The sequence below is a fragment of the Nerophis ophidion genome, linkage group LG03, assembly GCF_033978795.1.
Source record: "Nerophis ophidion isolate RoL-2023_Sa linkage group LG03, RoL_Noph_v1.0, whole genome shotgun sequence".
Classification (NCBI taxonomy): domain Eukaryota; kingdom Metazoa; phylum Chordata; class Actinopteri; order Syngnathiformes; family Syngnathidae; genus Nerophis; species Nerophis ophidion.
The window spans coordinates 50,698,679-50,723,727 of record NC_084613.1 but is presented as its reverse complement, the minus strand read 5'-3'; positions in this window follow the sequence as shown (position 1 = coordinate 50,723,727).

Below are 25,049 nucleotides of genomic sequence, written 5' to 3'. Positions count from 1 at the left end.
GAAAATAATTCAAAAGAAGGAGCATCAATCCTCAACAAAAACTGCACATGCTGGAAACGGGTAGTGAGGGAAGAGTAATGAATTTATTGACGGTGCAGTGTGAAAGCCTATGTGTTTACTTTGCAATTAAGTAAATACAGTCTAAATATCAACATCCGGCCCTTTTGCGGCACTCCTCATTTAGTAGTTGAAGAATTCAGATCTTCTGTGACCCACTATTGGTCTCATGTGACGAGGCTAAATTTATTGGCGGCATTTGACGCTTGTGAACCCGTTAAAATCCATAAATTAGACTGTGGAAGTCTTTTTCCCTCGTGGCTTCTCCTGACGCTGACAAAGCTTAACGCTAGTCCGGAAGTCTGGTGTTAGCAATGTCTCTTTATTTGGCAGCGCACACATGCTAGGAAAACACGCCAGCTTTCCAGTTTGTATTCTGTGACTTTTCAGTTTTTCAAAGCTCAGTGCACGTCCGCTCAGCAACTCCAACTCCAACTCCAACCCCACCCCCAACCCCAACCCCAACCGTTGTGTCTTGCCCGGCTGCTGCTAATAAGCATGGCAGGTGATTGATAGATCAGTCCCAGCTGGGTAATCCAATCAACTGCCACCTGTGCTTCGAGGCCGGTCTTTACACACCCCGCTCCGCAGACCATGCCCCCCTCCACATAGACGCAACGTCATACCGTGAGAAGAAAATGTGCGGCTTATAGTCAAGTGAAAGAGCATTTCATTGTTTTGCCTGTCATTTTTAGACGCTGGCATGTTTACACTGCAGGCCAAAGTGGCCCAAATCTGATTTTTTTTCCAGTTGACTGTTTACACTGCAAGGGATTTTTATCAGACTCCCATATAAACGCGCGCTGGCTCCAATGTGGCCACGACGTCACTTGCATGTGCAGTTTGATAAAGTGAAAACAACGGTAGCTAACCAAAAGTTGATCTGTCAAAATGAGCTACAAGGTCAATGAGTTGACTGGCGCACAAATACATTTGTATTTCATTATATATTTTTGTTTGATATCTAAATCGCTATTTCAAAAATCAAGGTACAATGTTTTTAAGCGGCAGCAGCATAAATGGATAGACACGGCTGGTAGCTTTTTTCGACAAAGTGGCTCATTTTGAAAGAATACCGGATTCCATATATGATAAAGTCGCTCCTCCACGAGAAAACATGGACGGCAAAGATCAGTGTGTTAGTGGGGTTGGGCTGTGGCAGATGATGGAAAACCACTGCAGGAGGAAGAAGAAGGGGGTTGCAAAAAGGAAAGTGATTTTGCTGTGCACACAAATGACTTTAACTATAGACTAATAGAAAAATGTCCGATCTGTGTCACTGGAGGGCAAAATATTTAACAACAAAAAACTAACAACAATACGTTTGTAGTAAATGAATAATATGATTTAAAGCAATTAGGGGAAGATTGATGAATTCTCACGGCACATTGATATCATGCAAAAAATGCTTGGGTCTAAGTGGGGGAAAAACCTAAATGCTGAGCTTTTTTATTGATCATCAAGTGGACATAAAACCCTGGATTATATAAATGTGATAAAATTGTTGAAAAGGATCTCATGCTTGCTGCTAGACAGCTCGCATCTGTTTACCAAACCTCAGCTTTTGTTAATTGATTTAGTGACTTTAGCCTTTCAACATTGGCACAAAGAACAATGACCTAATAATAACTGCAATAAAGCAAATGAGTCAACGGGAAATGGGTGGCAGAACTGGCTGTGCGAACTGATTGAATAAAAACCAAAGGGGTGACGCTATATTGTAAGACACAAATAGAAAGCTAATAGTCAGTAAATATAAAAAAGGGTAAGATTTCGAAACATAATATGACATCATTAGCGATTTATTGTGTGCATTAAGCAATAATGTGCAGTTGGATCATGTGTTTGTTTGCTGTGCAACGACTATAAAATTGATTTTAATTGGCAATGGTTTCAAACACGTTGCAGTAATTACGTCACAGACAGAACCAATACAGATGTTGGAGCATACAAGACTGACACATACACTTGCATCACTGAGTACAGTAGTCTTGAAAAATATACACTCTTGTTGTGAAGTGGTTTCTGATATTTATTGCTGCCTGAGTTCCTCCACATGTCATATGCCGAAACATTTTCATCCTTTTTTCAAACCGGTGGTTTTTGAGAAAGCTTATATTTCCAGGAGATGTGTTTAAGACCTCGAACAGACACAGAATACACCTCGCCTGGATTTCAAATTAAGCTAATCAGAGACCGATGGGCAAACACACACAATCAGCAGAAAGCCAGTGGCAAAAACAGCTGGAAAAGGAAGGAGATTATGCTAAGGCGCCCCAAAGAATGCCAGATATTCTCACAGACTGATGCATTAGGATGTTGTAGTACGCTTTATCCATATTATTTAAAGCAGGAAATAAGAAATCCCCATGACTTTACACGTGAACCATCACCTAAAATGGGCAAAAACAACATTCTGCCTCTTTCAACCCTACATTTTGCCAGCAACCTTAAATGACTTTGATAACAGAATGTTTCCTGTGCAGTTACTGCCTCTGGCACTTCTGAATGTTTATGTTCTCCTATTATTTATTGACCATCTCTTAATTTAAGCTCTAATGCTACTGTAAACACTCTGGGCTCCTGCAATGGCAATCCCTGTTCACCCAGCCAGTTGGTAGGAAAGAGTTCCTCGCGGTCTTCCAAAATAAACACAAAGATTTAATGATTTTTCCAGGTAGTTTTTGGAGCAATGTATTATGAGCTCGAGAAGGGCTCAAAAGCAAAGAAACGGTGATGCATTGTTGGCATATTCGGGCGTCTACTCTTAATGTTTGAACAAACTAACTCTTTGAATTACTTTTCTACATCACTCTCGCAGTGTTTATATCAACAACGTTATTTACAAAATAAGTATTTATTCCAGTTTGAGTTTAGCGCCATGCTGACATAGAAATTTTACATATATTGACCGTTACTGAAAGAGCAAAAACGACAAAATATGAATCACCGGTTTTGAAAATTGGCCCTCAAAGATAAACAACATATTGTTTTTACAAATAGGAATATTTTTAACCTCTTGGGCCTTATCGTACGTCTGCACTTTTTGTTTCACCTCATACTGAAGATGTCTGTTTTTTTAGTTTGGCACTTTGTTTTTTCCATTGTATTTCTGCAACCCTGGCTAGGTTATTACGACTGGAACTTCCATTTCAACTTTGCACAGTACACACAAACTATGGCTTTGTTGATTGTTCATATATGTAGTTCACGCCCTGTGCGTAGGATGCTGCAATACATGTGTGTGTGGGGCGGGGGGATCGCTGTTTTGCACGAAAATGCGCATGTAAAATGTCCATCAATAAACGACAGGGCGCTTAATGTGAAACTTGACCAAAAACAGAGTCCTCGCCTCCTACTGATATGTCACTGATAAAAAAGTAATGGCAAATTTTCCCAGATGTTCACAAAGTTCGCCCTGGGTGCTTTGTGTTAATAAAAGGCTTGGTGGCAAAAATACAGGGTTCGAATTCTACCCAGTTAGATGATGAATAGATTATTGAACAGTCTATTTCCAATAATGTTTTTTAGTACATGTATCAAATTAGATTTAAATTGACTAAAAAAATGGTTTACATTAATAAAGAAGTGTGAAAATTGTTGTAATGGGGCAAGGGGAGGCAAACAATTAGTGAAGTGTATTTATATAGCACTTTCTCTCTAGTGTCTCAAAGCACATTACATTGAAAAACCCATTACCTACATTTAAGCTACATTGTGGCACTGACAGCAAGGTGGAAGAAGTGTCTTGCCCAAGGATACAACAGCGTTTACTAAAGTGGAAAAAGCAGGATTCGGACCAGGAACCCTCAAGTTTCTGGCCAGCCGATTTGCCATCCAGATTAGGCCCCCAATTTAGCCAGCCTGTATACCCATATGTAGTTATTGAACTTAAAATGATCTATTATGGTGGAATAATAAGCTGTTGGTTTCATCATCTGTGGTCTGGATCATGTTTTTTGTTATTTTCTGTCTAAGACTCCTTTGGTTCCTGTTTTTTGTGCACCCTTGTTTGTTTTTGTTACCATGGTTACTTATTATTTCCACCTGCCTCTGATTAGTGTTCGCCCGCTCACCTGCTGCCTGAGCACTAATCAGAGGCATTATTTAAACCTGCCTTGCCCTCCAGTCAGTGCTGGAGTATTGTTTGCTGTATGTTGTGGACTGCCTTTTTTTGTAAGCTGTGAGGTATTCCCTGGATCCCGACTCCTGTCCCTGTTTGCTGTTTCCTGGTTTGTGTTTTCCTTGCCTTTTATTTTAACATTAAAACCATGTTTTCATGTATCAAGCCTATCATCTCTGCATCTTGGGGTTCGTCACCACCACTTCGTGACAATTGGTAATTCATTGATTTGATTTATTTAGCGCCTAACACAGAGTAACATTTAATATTTCCTATTGTGCATGTTCTATTGTCATCTTAAAAATGTTTGGTTTGTGTGAATATTTTATTTCAATATTTGCATTTTAAGTTTTTTATTCTTTGTATATCTTACACCCAAACAAGTAAACAACTTCTGTTGGCCGAGGTAATACGTCTATCATACCCTGGAATCGAGTTCCTAAACAAACAAAGTGCTGGTGTCTCATTGAAGAATGGATTTTTCACAAAGTATTTGCCTTCAAGTGCTCATCGGTTGCAATTTTGCACCATTAGAAGCCCTATACTACCATATATACAGTAAAGTAGTGGAGATCATCATGTTGGATAGATCGCAAAAAAGTACACGTTAGACATTTCACAAATGATAGTATGCACTTGAGAGAAGTCAGTATGAATATATATTATATTTGGGAAGCCACCCTTTGGCGGCCAAAATGAAATGACCCGGCAGACCAAATTTGGCCCCACTCTGGGCACCCTTGTGGAATTCCCTTTTTTATTATGTGTTTTTTTCCACCTTAGATATGGGGCAGATTGGTGATAAAAAGCAGGTGTGGGTTGTTACCGCCCCCATCTCCATTAACTAATAAAACAGATTTAAAAATTTGCAACGACAAAAAAAGGATTCCAGGAAGTCAGTGGCGTGCAAAGTGAGACAGAAAACTCATTCTACATAATTTTTTGCATGTAAAACAAATATTCTTTAAACATGTGTTTATTGGTCATATTTTTGGGTGACAAATAATTTGGATTTGTATTACTAAGGAGAACATGTGGTTCTGCACATGGGGATAGGCTGACTGACAACACTAAATTGGCCCTAGTGTGTGAAATTGGTCCTAGTGTGTGAATGTAAGTGTGAATGTTGTCTGTGTTGGCACTGGGATTAATTGGCGACTTGTCCAGCGTGTACCCTGAATGGGACAACCGGTAAAATATGGATAGATGGATGGATACATTTTAGGTCTTTTTTTTTAATCCCTTTTGATCGACCAACAATCCCTCGCGATTGACCTGGAGCTCCCGATCTATCTAATGGGCACCCCTGGTATAAGCCAATCTCACTCATGGATGATCGGTATCGGAATTGGCAGAATGAAACCCTGATCGAAACATACCTACTATCAACTGCATTTTACATGGCTTTCATCAGTGCTTAGAATGAGAAGGAGAGTACAAACACAACTAGGTGGTTGTTTGGCGTCAGTGCTCGGGAACTCTCGGGATCTCCAAAACATTCAATGCGTGGGACCCTTAAAGAGTTTCAACAGATGTTGAAAATATCGTATAATCCCTTGTGGACTTTAGGCATCATGCCACTTCCGATCAGAGCATCCTGAGTGCTTCCAAAAAGATGAGCACACATGATTCCCTTGACTGTTTTCACACATTTTCACACAAGCTGAGATCAGTCTGTCTGTGCGTTTCTGCAGAGGCTGACGAGGCTGCGTGTGCTGAGGAAACCACCATGCACACTTGGCACACTGCTGCCACGCTTCTGTGAGTGGCAGACGCCGCCAGTCGTCTTCATAAAAGGAAATCAAAGTAGAAATTGAAAACCTCTGTGATTCTACCGTGCAAAACACCAATAAACTTTATAAAAGCAGTTTTCAAAGAGTTCTGTCAGTTTCAATCCAATGCCTCAAATAAGTCGTTGTATGAAAGAATAACACAAAAGTTTGGAATAATGTTTCAAGCAGATGTTCACAAAAACAGTTGCATCTTTCTCCTCCTGTGGTGTGTGTGTGCGTGTGTTTGCGTGTGTGTGTGCATGTGCGCGTGTGTGTGTGTGTGTGTGTGTGTGTGTGTGTGTGTGTGTGTGTGTGTGTGTGTGTGTGTGTTTGCAGCTGGGAAGACCGATCCCTAGATGAATAATGAGGAATTAAGCAGTGGTTGTCAGATTACGTTTGTGTTCTACACCATCAAACTTAGATTGTAAGACTCCACTGAGAACCAACATTTAGTAAGTCATAAAACACAAAACAAAATAGTAAAAGAAATAAATTACATTGTCATATTATGAATAAATGAGTTAAATTCCTTGTGTGTTAAAATTACTTGGCCAATAAACTAATTCTGATTCTGAGAGGAAAGAGGGTTAACTGGAAAATACAAACTCGCAAGGACGCCTGTCATATTACACAAGGTGTGTCATTGCTGTAGAGGGATATTTCCGAACTTCCAGGACTGAAGAAAAGGTGGACTCTTGGGAAGAAAAGAAAACTTGGCTCTTCCTGACCCTGCCAGCCATTAAATGTTCCTCATATCCATTTTTTTCAGAGTTTCCTGGAGTACCACCATGAGGTCGGAATTTTTGGGGTATTTTTGTGAGAGGCTTCAAACCATCCGGACTGCCTGAAAAAAATAAATAAATAAAAAGCATTGCTAGCTGTTAGTTTATCTTTTTTTTTTTTTTTTTTTGTTATTCAGCAAATTTCAGGTCTGACGCTCCCATCTAATATATAAAAATCGATCTTTAAAAAATCCATAGCCTCCATATGACCAGAGTTGCATCTAAAAAGTTCTCTCTATGTATTCGTTTACGTCAGAAAATGCATCTGGCAGTAATTTCCCATTAATTCCAATAGTTTTGGATTAATTGGTAGGTAACAGATAGGGATGTAAGAGTATCAAAATCTAAAAACAAACCACATTTACAGACAATATCCTACAACACTGTACATACATTACAAGATAACCTAAAATAAATATAATAATATTTTTTTATTTTTTTCAGATATAGAAAATTTTCATCACAATCAAGTTTAAATTAAATGTTGACTCTAAATATTGTATTTGTATGTTGAATCATAATCTAAATCTTAAATATACATCTATATGAAATCTAAACCTAAATCTTAAATGTAAACCGAAATAGTAAATCTAAATCTGAGTCTAAATATTAAATGTGAGCATTAAAAGGAGTAGGAGTGTCTAAAATGAGAGGCAGAGATGTGGGCGTGGCTGAGAGGAGTCGGATTGGTGGAATATTGACATCCTATAAAAAATTATTGTTTCACTTGGCGAGTGATTTAGTGCTCACGTTTAGATTTAGATTAAACATTTTGATTTAGATTTAATATTTAGGTTTAAATTCAACATTTAGGTATATCTTTAACTTTTAGTACTACATTGAAATTCAAGGTTTATAGATAGATAGATAGATAGATAGATAGATAGTACTTTATTTATTCCGTCAGGAGAGTTCCTTCAGGAAAATTACAATTTTCAGCACAATCCCATTCAAGATGAGACAAACATTACAGGGAGACAGAACAGGATCGCTGACGGGTCTGCCGGCTTCCAGCGCCCCTTACAAAAAAGATGATATACAGGTAAACAAGGGGGGTGGGGGGAGAAGAAAAAAAAAGAAGATTAAAATTAAATTAAAAAATCGGTCTTAGCCTAGGCCCTGGAGTGGGGGTGCAGACTGAGGCCAAGGGAAAAAACAACAACTCATAGCCATAGTACACATCCCTCTTACATGTGTGTAAGAGGGAAACATCAAACATCAAAGAACACAAAGGACATTAAAGACTTTAAAGCAGCTGATGCAACAAGACACTTCTACATACAGCTATGAATAAAAAGTAAAAGAAACATATCCACTGTGGTGGCCTCTGCGGTGTTCCACGCCATCGTCTGCTGGGGTGGAGGGAGCATGGCCAGAGACAGAAGCAGACCCAACAAGGCAACCAAGACAGCTGACTCCACTCTCGGCCAATGTCGAGTCCGCGTGGATGAGCGAGGATACGTCCAAGGTGACTGAGGTGTCCGACACCTGCTCACCCAGTCAAGACACAGCGAAGCCTCTCCGTCCCAGTAGCTCAGTGCTAGCTCCACAGTCCTGTCCCCCTCATCTGCATCTCCTCCAGTCCCTCCAAACAGACTCTGGTGTAGCAGAGACCCTGCAGCTGGTCTCCATGGCCAAAAGGCTCCCGGGAGGCAGATCCAGAAGTCCACAAAAAAAGCACCACAGAGGTCACGAAAGTGGCACCCCTTGTCACACAGTCCCAAAGGGTCCCGGACCAAAATGCAAAAAAATATAATACCACATGAAAACAAGAGGGAAACACAAAAGGATGACACAAGAGCACAGAGCTCCTGCCTACAGCAGCCACTACAGCAGCGCCATCTTGGAAAAAAAAAAAAATTCAACATTTAAGTTCATATTTATCATTTAGGTTTACATTTAACATTTAACCCTGATATCTAGCATTAACATTTCGATTTAGGTTTAAATTTAACATTTAGCGCTCATATTTAACATTTGGTGCTCACATTTTGATTTAGATTTATCATTTAGGTTCAGATTTAACATTCAGGTAAAGATTTAACATTTTGGTTTGGATTCAACATTTAGGTTTAGATTTAACATTTAGGTGTAGATGACTGCTCGCCTGTGCATCGGTTGGGGACATCTCTGCTCTGCTGACCCGTCTCAGCTCGGGATGGTCTCCTGCTGGCCCCACTTCGGACTGGACTCTCACTATTATGTTATAGCCACTATGGACTGGACTTTCACAATATTATGTCAGACCTGTTAAGATCCGTACTCCGATCTTCCCATATTATAGTTTGTTGCATTTTTATTCACTCCGTCGTTCTACCCTCATACTTCCTGTTTAGTCATTACCATGGTTACTCATCAGTTCACCTGTTGCTCACGCCCCGCACACCTGCTACAGATAATCACCGTCACTTTATAAGCCGTCCTCTTTTGTTTGTTCAGCCTGGGTTCATAATTTGCTTTCACGCAACAAGTTACGCCTGCACTCTGTCATCGTATGTATATTCTCGCTAGCTTTTCACGCTCAGCCATTTGTTTATTCCAGCTCTCATGCTGTATGTTTTGTTTTACTCTTTAATGTGTCTATGTGCCAGTTCAGTTCTCATTTTTGTATATCCTAGCTTTTTTGATAGCGTCTTTGGTTTGCCTTTCATTAGCACCAGTGTTTTGTTTCATAGATCCTTTTCGTTTATATTTTACCTTTGCTGTGTTCACTTGTTGACGCATCCACGAGGAAATCGAACCCGGCATCACTACGCCAACCAGTCGTAACAAGACCCACTCGACTTCCATTGCATTCGGTCTACCCGAAAGGGGGGGGGGGGATTACCCACATTTGCGGTCCTCTCCAAGGTTTCTCATAGTCATTCTCATCGACGTCCCACTGCGTTGTGAGTTTTTCCTTGCTCTTATGTAGGCGCTGATCCGCGGATGTCGTTGTGGCTTTTGCAGACCTTTGAGATACTTATGATTTAGGGCTATATAAGTAAACATTGAAACATTGATGTTACATTTAGGTGTAGATTTAAAACTTTGGTTTAGATTCAACACTTAGGTTTACATTTAACTTTTTTTTTTCTTCTTTTCTTAGTTTATTTCGAACATGAGCACACTTACAACACGATACTTCAGACAATTCATATCACCTAGCATCACATCGTGTCCGAAAAGGAGTAGGAAGAAGCAAAGCTTATTTAATCCTACCCCTTTCCTACGTCAGAGCACCCACAAATATATACATTCATTTACTGACTCCTTTTACAGCAAAATAGTAAAATGACATTCGTGAATGAGTAATACAACAGTTCTGTAACATGTAATTAATTAATTCAGTCATTACCAAGATACTGAGATGAAGAATATCTTATTTTTAATAAGGTTGAAAGTGTTACTCATAATTCTTCTTCTTTGTACTTTTTAAGCACTATTTATTTGAACAGCCTCTTAAACTGGATTATTTCAGTACATTATTTAACTTCTTTACTTAATCCATTCCATAATTTAATTCCACATATTGACATGCTAAAGGTTTTAAGTGTTGTTTTGCATACAAATGTTTTAAATTAGATTTTCCTCTAAGGTTATATTTCTCCTCTTAGGTGAGAAGAATTGTTGTACATTCTTTGGTAGCAGGTTATAATTTGCTTTGTACATAATTTCAGCTTTACTATTGTTGACTCAATAAATAAATGGTTTGTATGTCCAACATTATGTATTATTCTAATTGATCTTTTTTGTAACACAGTTAACGAATGTAGCGCACATTTGTAGTTATTTCCCCATATTTCTGCACAATAACTCAGATATGGTAACACTAGCGAGCAGTAGAGAATATAGTGATTTTTGGCCCAGGACATATTTTGCTTTATTCATTATTGAAATGTTTTTTGACACCTTATGTTGTATGTTTTGTATATGAGATTTCCAGTTCATTTTATCATATTTTATCCATCCATCCATCCCTTTTCTACTGCTTATTCCCTTCGGGGGGCGCTGGAGCCTATCTCAGCTACAATCGAGCAGAAGGCTGTGCACACCCTGGACAAGTCGCCACCTCATCGCAGGACCAACACAGATAGACAGACAACATTAACACTCACTGATATTTTAATGGTAAATAATAAAACGTTTAACATTTATAACAACTGTAAAATCTAGACATACCTTACAGAACAGGCTAATCTTTAGAGTCATCAGACAATCAGGCTTTGCAGAATATCTTCATGTGTGCACTGCACTGCACACCTTTTTTATGAATACATTCTTGCGATTTAATATTGAAAACAAACATTTCGAGGTACTCTGGGGTGCAAGTCAGCTCTCTGGCAGGTGCAAAGGGTGGAAGCTTGACTAAGTAAAGACTATTTGAGTCAAGCCCAAATGTAATTACTGGGTTATTTCGGTTTTATTTTAAGAAACGGAAAGGGTGGTCGGCTTTTCTACAAAACATCACGTCTTTTAGCCGTTTCAGCTGTGCTTGGTGCTTTTATTTTTGGTATCTCAAAAAAAAAAAACTGGGCCCCTTGGCGTTTTCTGATTGCAGCCTGTGCATTTTTGGGGGGGAGTTGTAAGGGTTAGGACTCATTGGAGCTGAAGTTGAGCCACAACAAAGGTTGTACTTCTGCAGCTGAGACGTTTAAAAAAAAAAAGTAGCGGGGAGTCAACCTGAAAACTGATTACTGATGTTTGATTACAGTGTGTGGTATTCGTAAAATGTCTTACACATGTCGCTGTTTGTCTTTCCCCAACTTTAGAGTGACGTAAAGACACCTTTAAAGTAGAGAATTAGAGAAGCAAAGCATACAGTACATTTGGACCAAGACCATATGAAACACATATTCTTTTTAACACTAACAATTTTCCATTTTGGTTTCTCTACACTATTGATATAATAACATCATCATCATGAACCAGGCTTTTATTTGGTTTGGTTTGTTGTCATTGTTTTTACATTGTATTTGTAGGACCGGATCACAATCTAATCTATTTATATTTTATTCCTTTTAACATATGCTATGTAAAACCTACTCTATATTATTTTCTATTCAAATTATTATGTGCACACTATAGTTATTGTGGTACTTATTGGGCTAAATCTGTACTAAATTGTTTTGCCACCTCATGTGTGCTGGTATGACACAACATACCTTTAATCCTTGAATATTTCAACAATTATTACTGTCATTGTGACATTTTGTTCATCTATTCATTGCTTATGCTACATTTTAGGTCACTGTGTAAGCTGGAGCCTATCCCAGTTGACTTGGTGTGTGAGGTGGAGTACAACATGGACTGTTCACCAGACAAAAAAGGCCACATTTAAACAAACAACCATTCACAAATGTGGACAGTTTAAAGTCTCCAATTAACCTAATATGTTAATTTTCAGAATGTGGGAGGGAGTTGGAGTAGGTGGAGAAAACCAGCGATGGGCGGTAACCAGCTATAAGTATCGACGCTTCGGAGCTTAACTATGTTTCCCAGCAGGTTTATGTTTATTGCAATAAACAATAAACAGAGCGTTTATTCTATGAATATTTGTTTGGTGGAAAGTTGCACATTAAGGCCATGTCCACACAGACACAGACTGTTTTAAACACACATATCCAAGGTTAAAACAAACTCCATCCACACAAGTGTAGTTTCAAAACTGTCTGTCTGAACACAAAGCATACACCTGCTGTCACGCACATTTCGTCCAATCAGAAGACTGGAAAAAGCAGCAATAGCTGACTTGGTGGCATTACACCTCTATTATTAGCATGTTCATTTTAATATACTAGACACACAATGACATGTAAAACCAGCCTGCACTTACACAGAACCCTGGGAACAATATCGAGCGTTTATAGCCCACATGTGCGGCAGTGCTGCTAAAACCCACCAACACTCAAATACAAAATTGGCACGTTGTGTAATCCATACATAAAAACAGAATACAATGATTTGCACATCCTTTTCAATTTATTTTCAATTGAATACACTGCAAAGACAAGGTACTTATTGTTTGAACTGAGAAACATATTTTTTTTTTGTTGCAAATAATCATTAACTTAGAATTTAATAGAATAGAATAGAATAGAAAGTACTTAATTGATCCCTGGGGGAAATTAAGCACCACAGTTCGCTCACAATAGACAATAATAATAATAAATAATATAGAATATATATATATATATATATATATATATATATATATATATATATATATATATATATATATATATATAATATATAATATATGAATAATAAAAATATATTCTACATATGTTTTACATTAAAGTGCAGTCAAGAAGGAACATATGCATTATACAGTCTGATGGCTATCGGTATGAAGGACCTCCTGTGTCGTTCCGTGTGCAGCAACACATTGCAAAAAAGTTGGCACAGGGGCATTTTTACCACTGTGTTACATGGCCTTTCATTTTAACGTCATTCAGTAAACGTTTGGGAACTGAGGAGATCAGTTTTTTAAGTTTTTCAGGTGGAATTCTTTCCCATTCTTGCTTGATGTACAGCATCAGCATGTTGTTCAACAGTCCGGGGTCTCCGTTGTAGTATTTTACGCTCCATATTGCACCATATATTTTACATGGGATACAGGTTTGGACTACAAGCAAGCTGGTTTAGTACCCGCACTCTTGTATCACAAAGCCACGCTGTTGTAACATGTGCAGAATCCATCCATCCATCCATTATTTACCGCTTATTCCCTTTGGGGTCGCGTGGGGCACTGGTGCCTATCTCAGCCCCAATCGGTCGGGAAGCAGCTTACACCCTGGACAAGTCGCCACCTCATCACAGGGCCAACACAGATAGACGGACAACATTCACACTCACATTCACACACTAGGGCCAATTTAGCGTTGCCAATCAACCTATCCCCAGGTGCATGTCTTTGGAAGTGGGAGGAAGCCGGAGTACCCGGAGGGAACCCACGCTGTCACGGGGAGAACATGCAAACTCTACACAGAAAGATCCCTAGCCCGGGATGGAACCCAGGACTACTCAGGACCTTCGTATTGTGAGGCAGATGCACTAACCCCTCTTCCACCGTGCTGCCCCATGTAGAGAATGTGACTTGGCATTTTCTTGCTGAAATAAGCAGGGGCGTCCAGGAAAAGGACGTTGCTTAGATGCAAAACCTGTATGTACCTTTCAGCATTATTGGTGCATTCACAGGTGTGTAAGTTACTCATGCCTTGGGCACTAACACCCCCATACCATCACAGATGTTGGCTTTAGAACTTTGCGCCTATAACAGTCCGGATGTAAATCTGGTTTTATGTTTGATCATGTTTTGTTTTCTGGACTCTTGTTCCGTTTTTTCACTTCCTGGTTTGTTTTGTTACCATGACAACTCATTGCTTTTCACCTTGCCCTCCTAGTCACGTCCATGCCCTCAGTCCCGCCCCTGTTCCTAATTATCACAGCCACTATTAAAGTCAATTTCTTTCTGTCCATCAGTCTGGGAACATTAACTTTCATTGTAATCTACGACCTCTGCTGGTCATTCTCCATGCCCACGATCACCTGCAACGCACCTTGCTATTCTTGCCTCCTCTTTTTGTTGTCACAGTAAGTGTTTTGTTTTAGTTGTTTATAGTCATGCCATCGTGCTGTTTCTGTTGATAGTTCATTCATGCCAATCGAGCAAGTGTTTTTGTTTCCTGTTTATATTTTGTAGCCAAGTTTTATACCTCCTTGTGAGCGCCCTTAGTTTGCTCATTTTTCTGTTTAGTGTATAAGTGTAACCGGTGGTCTTTTCCTCTGCGTTGTGTGTTTTTTATGTAAGACGACCGACACCATGGGTTTCTCCACTGCACTTTACTGATAAAACAGAATACAATCGTCATCAAAACTTTGTGCCATTGTCGAGCCCCTCTCCCGTTATCGTAGACAAAAAGGGCAGGCATAGTTACATACACAGTAAAATAAAAACATACCTGATAAAACAGAATACAATCGTCATCAAAACTTTGTGCCATCGTCGAGCCCCTACACAAATATATAATAATGAACAAGAAATGAATTAAAGTTCTTAACAAGACATTTTCTGTCGTCGCATGAACGCCTACCTCTCCCGTTATCGTAGACAAAAAGGGAAGTTGGAGGGCGTGTCTAACGCATATAAAAAGACAGGTGTCACAGTAATTATTGCAGTAGGAGGGACAATGAGACAATGGTTCCACATTGACAAAACATCAAACAATATTCAGGTATTTACATGTAACTTACATATTTTGTGTAATTATAACAATAATAAAACTTTAGAAAATAAATTATTTACAAGACGTAATTGACCCTGTTACACTCACCCCCCAAAAATTACACAAAAGTCTGGTTTGCAAGAACAGCATACATATGTAAACACAATGGCCATGAAAATCACAAATTTGCATTAAACAGCAATATACGCTTCCAATTTAAAGGATAAGAGAACAAAAGACTTGCTTGGCGCCTAGCAAGAACTCAAAGTACTCTATAGACAAGGTGAGGTGCCTTATACACCACACATACACAGGCCAAACATTGTGGGTCAGAAGGGAAAAATGACTTTTTCAGAACATCGAGTCCACACAAAGAGCAGCACAAATCAGCTTTTTGATCATATCTCACCCATTAATAACAGTATGGATGCCTGGCTCAACCCCTAATATGGACTCAAGTTGAACCATGGACTCTATTAAACGCTAAACAGGTTTAATGACTCTGCCAAACCGTGAGGCATATTGGTTCTCAGCACCAGATGCTTGAGATGGAACAACTGGGACTAATTGTAGTGACTCACACCCATCAGACACTGCAATGGCAGGCATGACCACGGGTCCAGCATCATCATCCAAAGCTCCGTCTAAAGGCAGGAAGTTGACCTTGAGCAACAGGTTACGGTGAACAACCCTTTCATTCCCCTCTGGATCCTTGATCCGGTAGATGTGCAGGTCAGGTTTTGAGGCCACCACAGTGTGTATAACAGGCAACCACTTGTCAGAAAGTTTACGCTTCCCTTTGACACCTTTGTTTGCCAACAAAACCTGGTCGCCAAGTGAAAGATGCTGACCTTTGACCTTTCTGTTGTACTGTTGCACTGATGCTTCTGCTCAGCTGAGCAGTTCTTCTGGGCAAGCGTCATGGCACAATGCAGGTCCTCTAAAAGGGACTTTACATATATGTTATAGTCACACACAGTCTCATCCCGAAACACATTCTTAAAGAGGAGATCTACTAGCAATCTCGGGGTTCTCCCAAACATCAAATAAAAAGGCGCAAACCCAGTCGTCTCATGCACAGTGCAATTATACACAAAAGTCATTGTTTGGATCATTTGGGGCCATTTTTGCTTGGAACGAGGGGGCAATGATCTCAACATGTTGCCCAAGGTGCGGTTGAACCGCTCCGTCCCACCGTTTCCCATAGGATGGTAGGGGGAAGTGTGAGACTTTTGAACTCCTGACAACATCAAGAGTTCAGCAATCAGTTCACTTTCAAAATTTGCACCCTGGTCTGAATGAAGGCGCTCAGGGAACCCGTAAATGCAGAAGAAGCTGTCCCATAATTTCTTAGCAACCCTCTTCGCAGTCTGGTCCTGACAAGGAAAGGCATGTGCCAATTTCGTAAAGTGATCAGTGACTACAAGTACATCCACAGATTTGTTGTGGCTGTCTTCAGCTGTCCAAAAGTCAACACACACAAGCTCTAGGGGAGCAGAGGTCTTAATGCTCTGTAGCGAGGCCTTTGCTGAAGGCTCAGGGGTCTTGCTAAGAACGCACCTGCGGCACTGTTTCACGTAATTGCGGACATCTTTCTCCATGTCATACCAGAAAAAGCGTTGGCGAGCTAGAGCAAGAGTGCGGGGCTGACCTTGATGACCAGCTAGGTCATGAACGCCAGACAGTGCATCTGCCTTCAAGGACTCTGGCACAACAAACTGGTACCTCTTCTTCTTGGTCAAAGGGTCCTTTGTGACTCTATAGAGAATGCCATCTTGAAGTGTCAGCCTATCCCACTGTTTCAAGACTCTCAGAGTTGGCTGATTTTCATTACATCGTTCGCGTCTGGAGGGCCTCCGTTTTCTGTCAACATAAAAAGTAGCTCTTAAGATGACTGGGTCTTTTTGTTGGTGAGACTGAAGGTCAGCAAGTGATAGGGAAGGCAAAGTGTCTTGGCCAGGAGGTTCCAATGTTGTGAGGTGGTCAGCTGGTGAGGTAGCATGCTGGCGAGGAGCACAGTCCCATTCATCCAAAGAAGAAAGGATGGAAGAGACATCTTCTTCGGACATTGAACTTTCAATAGTGTCAATGTGAGGATGACACATCAGTGATTGAGGCCGACAAGTGAAGCGGAACGCATCCTGCACACATCCATCACTGACATCACAGACCCCATTCAGCAGCTTAGCATAGGGCTCACCCAGCAGTCGCTCCCTTAAAGGAGTCACAAATGGGTCTCTACTGAGTGCATCTGCCACCACATTCTGCCTGCCAGGGATGTGCTTAATCTCAAAATTATATGGAGCCAACTTGGAGACCCACCGCTGCTAACAGGCATCTAGTTTTGGTTTAGTCAAGATGTGAGTGAGGGGGTTGTTATCCGACCAGACAGTAAATATGTGACCCTTGAGCCAGTGGCTGAATTTATCACAAACTGCCCATTTAAGGGCCAAGAACTCCAGTCTGTGAGCAGGGTAGTTGACTTGGCTGCGGCTGAGAGTTTTGCTTGCAAAAGCAATTGGTCTCGCTCGTTCTTCGCCGTCGGGGACCTGGGACAGGACTGCACCTAGACCATCAAGGGAAGCATCAGTGCAGAGGATGAAGGGCCTTTCAAAGTCTGGATGAGCCAGCACCACACTATTAAGAAGTGCACTCTTCAGATCTTTAAATGCCTTCTCACAGGCAGACGTCCAGTCCTATGGAGTCAGTTTTCTGAAGGTGCCTGCTCTTCTACGCCCAAAGGAGCCTTTGGCACTCCTTTTCTGTCCTGCAGTCAAGGTGTACAATGGCTTAGCGAGAGAAGAACAGCCAGGGATGAAATGCTGGTAGTACAGCACCATGCCAAGGAAGGACTTGACTTTCCGCTGTGATGGGGTGCAGCCGTCATCCTCCATAAGATCCTCTTTTTCAAAAGCTGAGATGACCTTGATTTTCTCCTGGTCGACTACGACGCCCCCCGCCGTTTACTACATGACCCAGAAACTTCACGGTCCTTCGCAAGAAGTAGCACTTCCTCTGCGCTAGTTTCAGGTTGTTGGCTCTGAGACGCAGGAAGACACTCTCCAGCCGCTTCAGGGCTTCCTCTTCGGATGGAGCAAACACGAGCAGGTCATCCAAATAGCAGAGAAGGCTTGAGAAGTTCAAGTCCCCAAAGATGCTGATCATCATCCGCATAAAGGATGCAGAGCTGTTGCACAAGCCCTGGGGAAGTCTGTTGTACTCGTATAGGCCTAAAGGTGTTGTGAAGGCCGTATACCGCCTGTCAGACTCATGGAGGGGGACGTTGTAAAACCCCGATGTAAGATCCATGGTACTGAAATAGGCATTTCCCCCAAGGGTGGAAAGACAGTCAGCCTGGTGCGGTAGCGGGTGTGCATCCTTCACGGTCTTGGCGTTAAGCCAGCGGAAGTCTGTGCAGATCCTCAACTTCCCTGACTTCTTCCAGACAAGGACAAGGGGTGAAGCATACTCACTGACTGACTTACTGATGATTCCTTTGAACTCCATCTCAGACAGCACCTCTCTCAGCTTATGATAGTGAGCTGGAGGGACACGGCGATAGGGGAGTCTAAAAGGGCGATCATCAGTGAGGTGGATTCGGTGGACGAAATCCTTTGCTTCACCACAGTCCAGCTTGTCCTTAGAAAATACATCTTCGTAGGTGAGGACTAGTTCAGCCAGACGCTGTTTCCATTCCTCTGATACTTCACACCCTTCAAGATCAACATCTGCCAACCCGCACTCTTTAAGCTGCTGAAGGGGATTAGAGGTGGTACCTGACCTGGAGGTTGGGTCACTTCCCTCACAGGTGTGCTGCATACACACATTCTGTGACAAAGGAAGGTCTTCCATTGCAATACAAGGAAAAACATCTGCTACCTTAGCATTACGGCACAGTGTCACAGGTCTCTTTGTTGGGTTCAGAATTTTCATCGGGACCCAACGATCACCCCACATGGGTGTCACGACCCGCCCAACAATGATGTCTCAAGGGGTTGAACGGGAAGAGGTGGGCTCCACAATGACAGTGCTCCCAGGTGACACAGGAGCACTGCTGGGCAGCTTCCCCCATACTAGAGACTCTCCCTGAGGTGCAAGAGTGACAGATTGTCTTAGCTTGACTGTACCAACTTTTTCAGGCATTTCGGGACCAGACCAGCGTGTGATACAGCTAAGTAGTCCAAGAAACTGTTCACAATTGGGGTCAGAAGTATTGGAGCAGACCAGCTGCCAGTACTTATTATCCGACTTCATCGCCTGTATAATGGGTCTTATGACATTGGTCCCAATGATCATCTCATCTTTCTGCCCTTGTACAAGTAAAGTTGGCACAATGAACTTAGACCCATAAACTTCAATTTCAAGGTCATAAATGCACCTGGGTTGTGTCATAAGGCCACCACAGCCAACAAGTACCACCTTCTCCGGCACAGGCCGAGGGCTAGGGAGTAGCCCAACAGCTCAAAGCTTTGACTCCGCCTCCACATTTAGTGTGCATGACATGCTACCTGAATTAAGCATCCCTCTTAAAACAGACTGGCCCCCCACAGACATTGGAGCATAAAACAACTCACTAGCTCCTTCCACTCTATGGGAACCACAACAATCACTGTTTTGTCATCAGAAACACTACTACAACAGTTCACATAGGTCAACTGCACATCTTCATTTTCACTGAGGGTGCTACTAGCATTGCCCATGCTACCCCTCTCACTACACAGGCGGGTTAGTTTAAATCAGCATTGGGTGGAAAAGATGGCGGTATAGCCGGGGAATGTGAGGCTTGTGGGCACTCACGCTTCATGTGACCAGGTCTCAAACAGTTAAGGCACAATCTGTAGAGCTTACAGTGTGCATGAGTTGAATGTTCACTGGACGTACATACTCGACACGTGACTGCCAAAGAACTTTGGTGATTTCGGGGTTGAGCAGTCTGACGGCTGCCTGACGTTTGGCGCCCTGGTCTTCGATTGTTAGCCAAAGAAGCATTGCACAAGGATAGAACTCTATCAAACATGGCCACAACTTGAGCACCAAGGTCGTTAGCTGGTGGGTCAAAAGCGGCTGGCGCCACATTGACAGAAGATGGGTGTAATGGGGAGGCGGACTGATGTGCGACAGCTGCAGGAGCATCAGACGGAGGGTGACTGCAGGAAAGGGTAGGGGAAGGCTGAGGAACAGTATGCAATGAGTGCTTGCGTGCTACCGAGACAGCCCCTTGTGAAGAACAATCAGTCACTGGGCTTTGACTATAAGTTGACAAGCCCACCATACATTGAGACTGGGGGGCTGTCTTTCTAACCTTTCTTATGTGAGCATCCAGACGCTCCTGAACCTCAGCTGCAGTCCACTGCTCAGGCGACTTTAGTTGAAACAACAAGGCAAGATGAGGGTCAGGACAGTGATTAATAAACATCATGACGACTTCAGCACTGGGGTCCTCAACAGATTTACCCTGCCTATGGAGATACTCGTCGGCAGCATTGATGGACTTATTAAGGCGGATCCAGTAGTCCATAGCACTCTCACCAGAATGGGGAATTGTGAAGTAAAAGTCTTTCATAGGTATTTTAGAATATGATAACTCACTGAAGTTACCTTTCAAAATGTCAAACATTGCAGTGGGCAGGTCAGGTGCATTCAGATCAGGGCGGCTGCGCAGCGACACTTTTACAACATCCCTCGCTTTACCTGTTAGTCTGGACATAATTAGCTCAAACATTTCAGGAGGACTGTCACATTTTACTCTATTTAGGTAACATTTCATCATGTCTACCCATTCGTGAATTGAGAACAAATCTGAATTATCGCCCCTAAAGTAAGGTGGTGCTTTGACGTTAGGCTGCACGACAACTTTCACTTGTGGCGAACCATCTTGCCCGGAGGAAGGGCTCACAGCGGTGGACTGAGGCTGCAAGGCACTTGGCTGGTGCATCATGCTGATGTTGGCAGAGATGTTGTCTCCTATCTGTTTAGCTAAAGATGTGATCATGTCTCCAAAAGCATCAACAGATATAACTTGTGTGGGCTCACGCACTGCTTGAGTAACTGGTGTAGAGCTAGAGATGGGGTTTAGTAGCGGGTTAAAAACTGGTTGGTCTATCATGAAACTAGGACTGCTTGACACCAACCTACCCCTCCCCATTCCAAATGTGACACTATGCCCACGACCAGCCATTGCAGGAATTTCAAATACTGTACTAATACTTCACCAACACAGCAAAGACAAATTCCCACAAAGGGAGTATAGCAAAACAAGGCCAATAGTGACACAAGTTGACACATACAAAAAAAAAAAACAACAAAAAAAAAAATACTTCACTGTAAAGCCCACTGTAAATACCCCTGACAAATCAATACATAGCACAGCACTGTAGCAAAAAAAACACAAGTGCTATTAGGGCATATCAAGCCTCTCATAAGCCCACACTGATCAATAGATGAACAGAAAATAAAACACAATCAAAAGGCTTCACTAATCACTCATACAAACAGGCTTGCCCATTATACTTTTTTTTTTTTGATAGGACTATCTGTCACAAAATGTTCATAAAATGTACCAGCTGGATATAATAACGTCACCAGCACAAACCTAAACGAGCTTAAATCTCACACACACACTTTAAATCAGCGTGGTTTGTCAGCACACCTTGCGCGCACGCGGGAGCGCGCACCTTTGTCCGCGGCGACAGGGAGAGAGAGGGAGGAGTAGCAGAGTGCATCCATCCATCCATTTTCTACCGCTTATTCCCTTTCGGGGTCGCAGTGCAGCGGGCGGGAAACTCCGGCAGCTTTCCCGGGCACCAGACGAGGGCTGGTCGGCGATGCAACGGGTCGTACGGCAGCAAGTGTAACCGGTGGTCTTTTCCTCTGCGTTGTGTGTTTTTTATGTAACACGACCGACACTATGGGTTTCTCCACTGCACTTTACTGATAACACAGAATACAATCGTCATCAAAACTTTGTGCCATCGTCGAGCCCCTCTCCCGTTATCGTAGACAAAAAGAGCAGGCATAGTTACATACACAGTAAAATAAAAACATACCTGATAAAACAGAATACAATCGTCATCAAAACTTTGTGCCATCGTCGAGCCCCTACACAAATACATAATAATGAACAAGAAATGAATTAAAGTTCTTAACAAGACATTTTCTGTCGTCGCATGAACGCCTACCTCTCCCGTTATCGTAGACAAAAAGGGAAGTTGGAGGGCGTGTCTAACGCATATAAAAAGACAGGTGTCACAGTAATTATTGCAGTAGGAGGGACAATGAGACAATGGTTCCACATTGACAAAACATCAAACAATATTCAGGTATTTATATGTAACTTACATATTTTGTGTAATTATAACAATAATAAAACTTTAGAAAATAAATTATTTACAAGACGTAATTGACCCTGTTACATAAATAAAGAATCATGTACCTGAATTCACGCCTGGCTCGTCCCATATTCACTCTGCATCGAAGGAGCACAAACAATCCAAGTCCAAGCTTGACAGAATGTTCCAGGCAAAAGCGCTCCTTCGCAGGAGATTTGGACGAGGTGTCTTTGGCGGTGCTGAGCGCGATGGAGGAGGAAACGCTGCGCTACTCTTCCCTCGCGCAAAGAAGGTTGACGTTGGGGCCAAATGGTGAAGAGGTCCCCATTGACTTCATTTGGCCCGAAGACGACGACATGTTGCCGTCTTCCCGGAAGCGTCGCCCTCGACGGAGAATGTCGGGGAAGGCTTCCAGGTGCGGAAAGGAAGCGTCGCGCCAGCAAGCTCCTCCCACTCAGGGCGGAAGTGGACCGTGTGCTGCCCGGACTCTCCATGAAAACGTCACGCCACCGTCAACACACATCGCAGATCAGGAAGATTTTTTTTTCAAGACTTTCACAGTTAATCACCCACCTCCATCAGAAGACTCAAATCCCATAACATTGATAAATTATTATCAAAAAATGATTTTGCACAATAGATCACATCAATCACAGCCATCTGAATTTCATGCCACGCCCCCCAACACTCAAGCTCCACACACGTCACAAGAATTTTTTTTTTTTAAATAATCAAACCAAGACAAATAAAAAGAAAATACAAGATGGACAATTTGGAGGGGAGGATTCTGCCCTCCTCCTCACCGCCCTCCACCCACCCCAAGAGACTGTTTCATGTCATGATGAAAGTGTCTGGCAGCCACTCCTTGAGGGGAGCACTGGTGCTGGGAGCTTGGGGGTTGGTTATGCCCGGTGCGGTTCCAAGCCACAGCGACCAGCACGTCCCCCACCTCCAGTTTTTCAGCCGATTAAGCCACAGCTTCCAGCTCCAAGACCACGTCCAGCTCCAAAACAAAGTCCACGTCCAGCTCCAAGACCAAGTCAACGTCCAGCTCCAAGACCAAGTCCATGTCCAGCTCCAAGTCCAAGTCCATGCCAAAGTCCAAGTCCACGCCAAAGTCCAAGTCCAGCACCAAGTCCAAGACCAAGTCCGATGTTAGCACCAAGTCCAGGTCCAAGGCTAGCTCCAAGTTCAGGTCTGATGCTAGCACCAAGTTCAAGTCCAAGTCCAAGGCTAGCACCATGACCTGCTCCACGGCTAGCACCACAACCAAGTCCACGGCTAGCACCGAGGCCAAGTCCAAGGCTAACACCACGACCTGCTCCACGTCCACGTCAAAGTCCACCTCCACGTCAACCTCCAAGTCCAAGTCCAAGTCCAAGTCGCCAAGTGCCCCCAAAGGCAGCTCCACGTCGCCAAGTGCCCCAAGTGGCAGCTCCACGTCGCCAAGTGCCCCCAGTGGCAGCTCCACGTCGCCAAGTGGCCCCAGTGGCAGCTCCACGTCGCCAAGCGGCCCCAGTGGCAGCTCCACGTCGCCAAGCGCCCCCAGTGGCAGCTCCACGTCGCCAAGCGCCCCCAGTGTCAGCTCCACGTAGCCAAGCGCCGCCAGTGTCAGCTCCACGTAGCCAAGCGCTGCCAGTGTCAGCTCCACGTAGCCAAGCGCCGCCAGTGTCAGCTTCACGTAGCCAAGCGCCGCCAGTGTCAGCTCCACGTAGCCAAGCGCCGCCAGTGTCAGCTCCACGTAGCCAAGCGCCGCCAGTGTCAGCTCCACGTAGCCAAGCGCCGCCAGTGTCAGCTCCACGTCGCCAAGCGCCGCCAGTGGCAGCTCCAAGTCGCCAAGCGCCGCCAGTGACAGATCCACATCGCCAAGCGCCGCCAGTGGCAGCTCCACGTCACCAAGCGTCGCCAGTGGCAGCTCCACGCCGACCGCCAAGCCCAAGTCCAAGTCGACCGCCAAGCCCAAGTCCAAGTCGACCGCCAAGCTCAAGTCCAAGTCGCCCGCCAAGTCCAAGTCGACCGCCAAGTCCAAGTCGACCGCCAAGCCCAAGTCCACGCCGACCGCCAACGCCTGCCACGATGATGACGCGCCCGCCTCCTTGTTGGCCACGGATGTGGCTGCTACGTGGGCGTCCACCACGCCAAGGATGTCGACCTCCTCGTAGGCCACAGTGGTGGCTACTACGTGGTCGTCCGCCACGCCAAGGGGGTCGGCCACGGATGTGGCCGTTCCCGGGTCGCCCACCTCGGTCCTCCATGCGTCGCCACCACCTGACTCTGCCCCGATGGATACGGGGACACGTGGTTTGGCGATCCACCGCCATGTCCCCCTCCCGCCCTCCCATGACTCTAGATAGATAGATAGATAGATAGATAGATAGATAGATAGTACTTTATTTATTCCGTCAGGAGAGTTCCTTCAGGAAAATTACAATTTTCAGCACAATCCCATTCAAGATGAGACAAACATTACAGGGAGACAGAACAGGATCGCTGACGGGTCTGCCGGCTTCCAGCGCCCCTTACAAAAAAGATGACATACAGGTAAACAAGAGGGGTGGGGGAAGAAAAAAAATAGAAGATTAAAATAAAATTTAAAAATCGGTCTTAGCCTAGGCCCTGGAGTGGGGGTGCAGACTGAGGCCAAGGGAAAAAAAAAAGACACAACAACTCATAGCCATAGTACACATCCCTCTTCCATGTGTGTAAGAGGGAAACATCAAACATCAAAGAACACAGAGGACATTAAAGACATTAAAGCAGCAGATACAACCAGACACTTC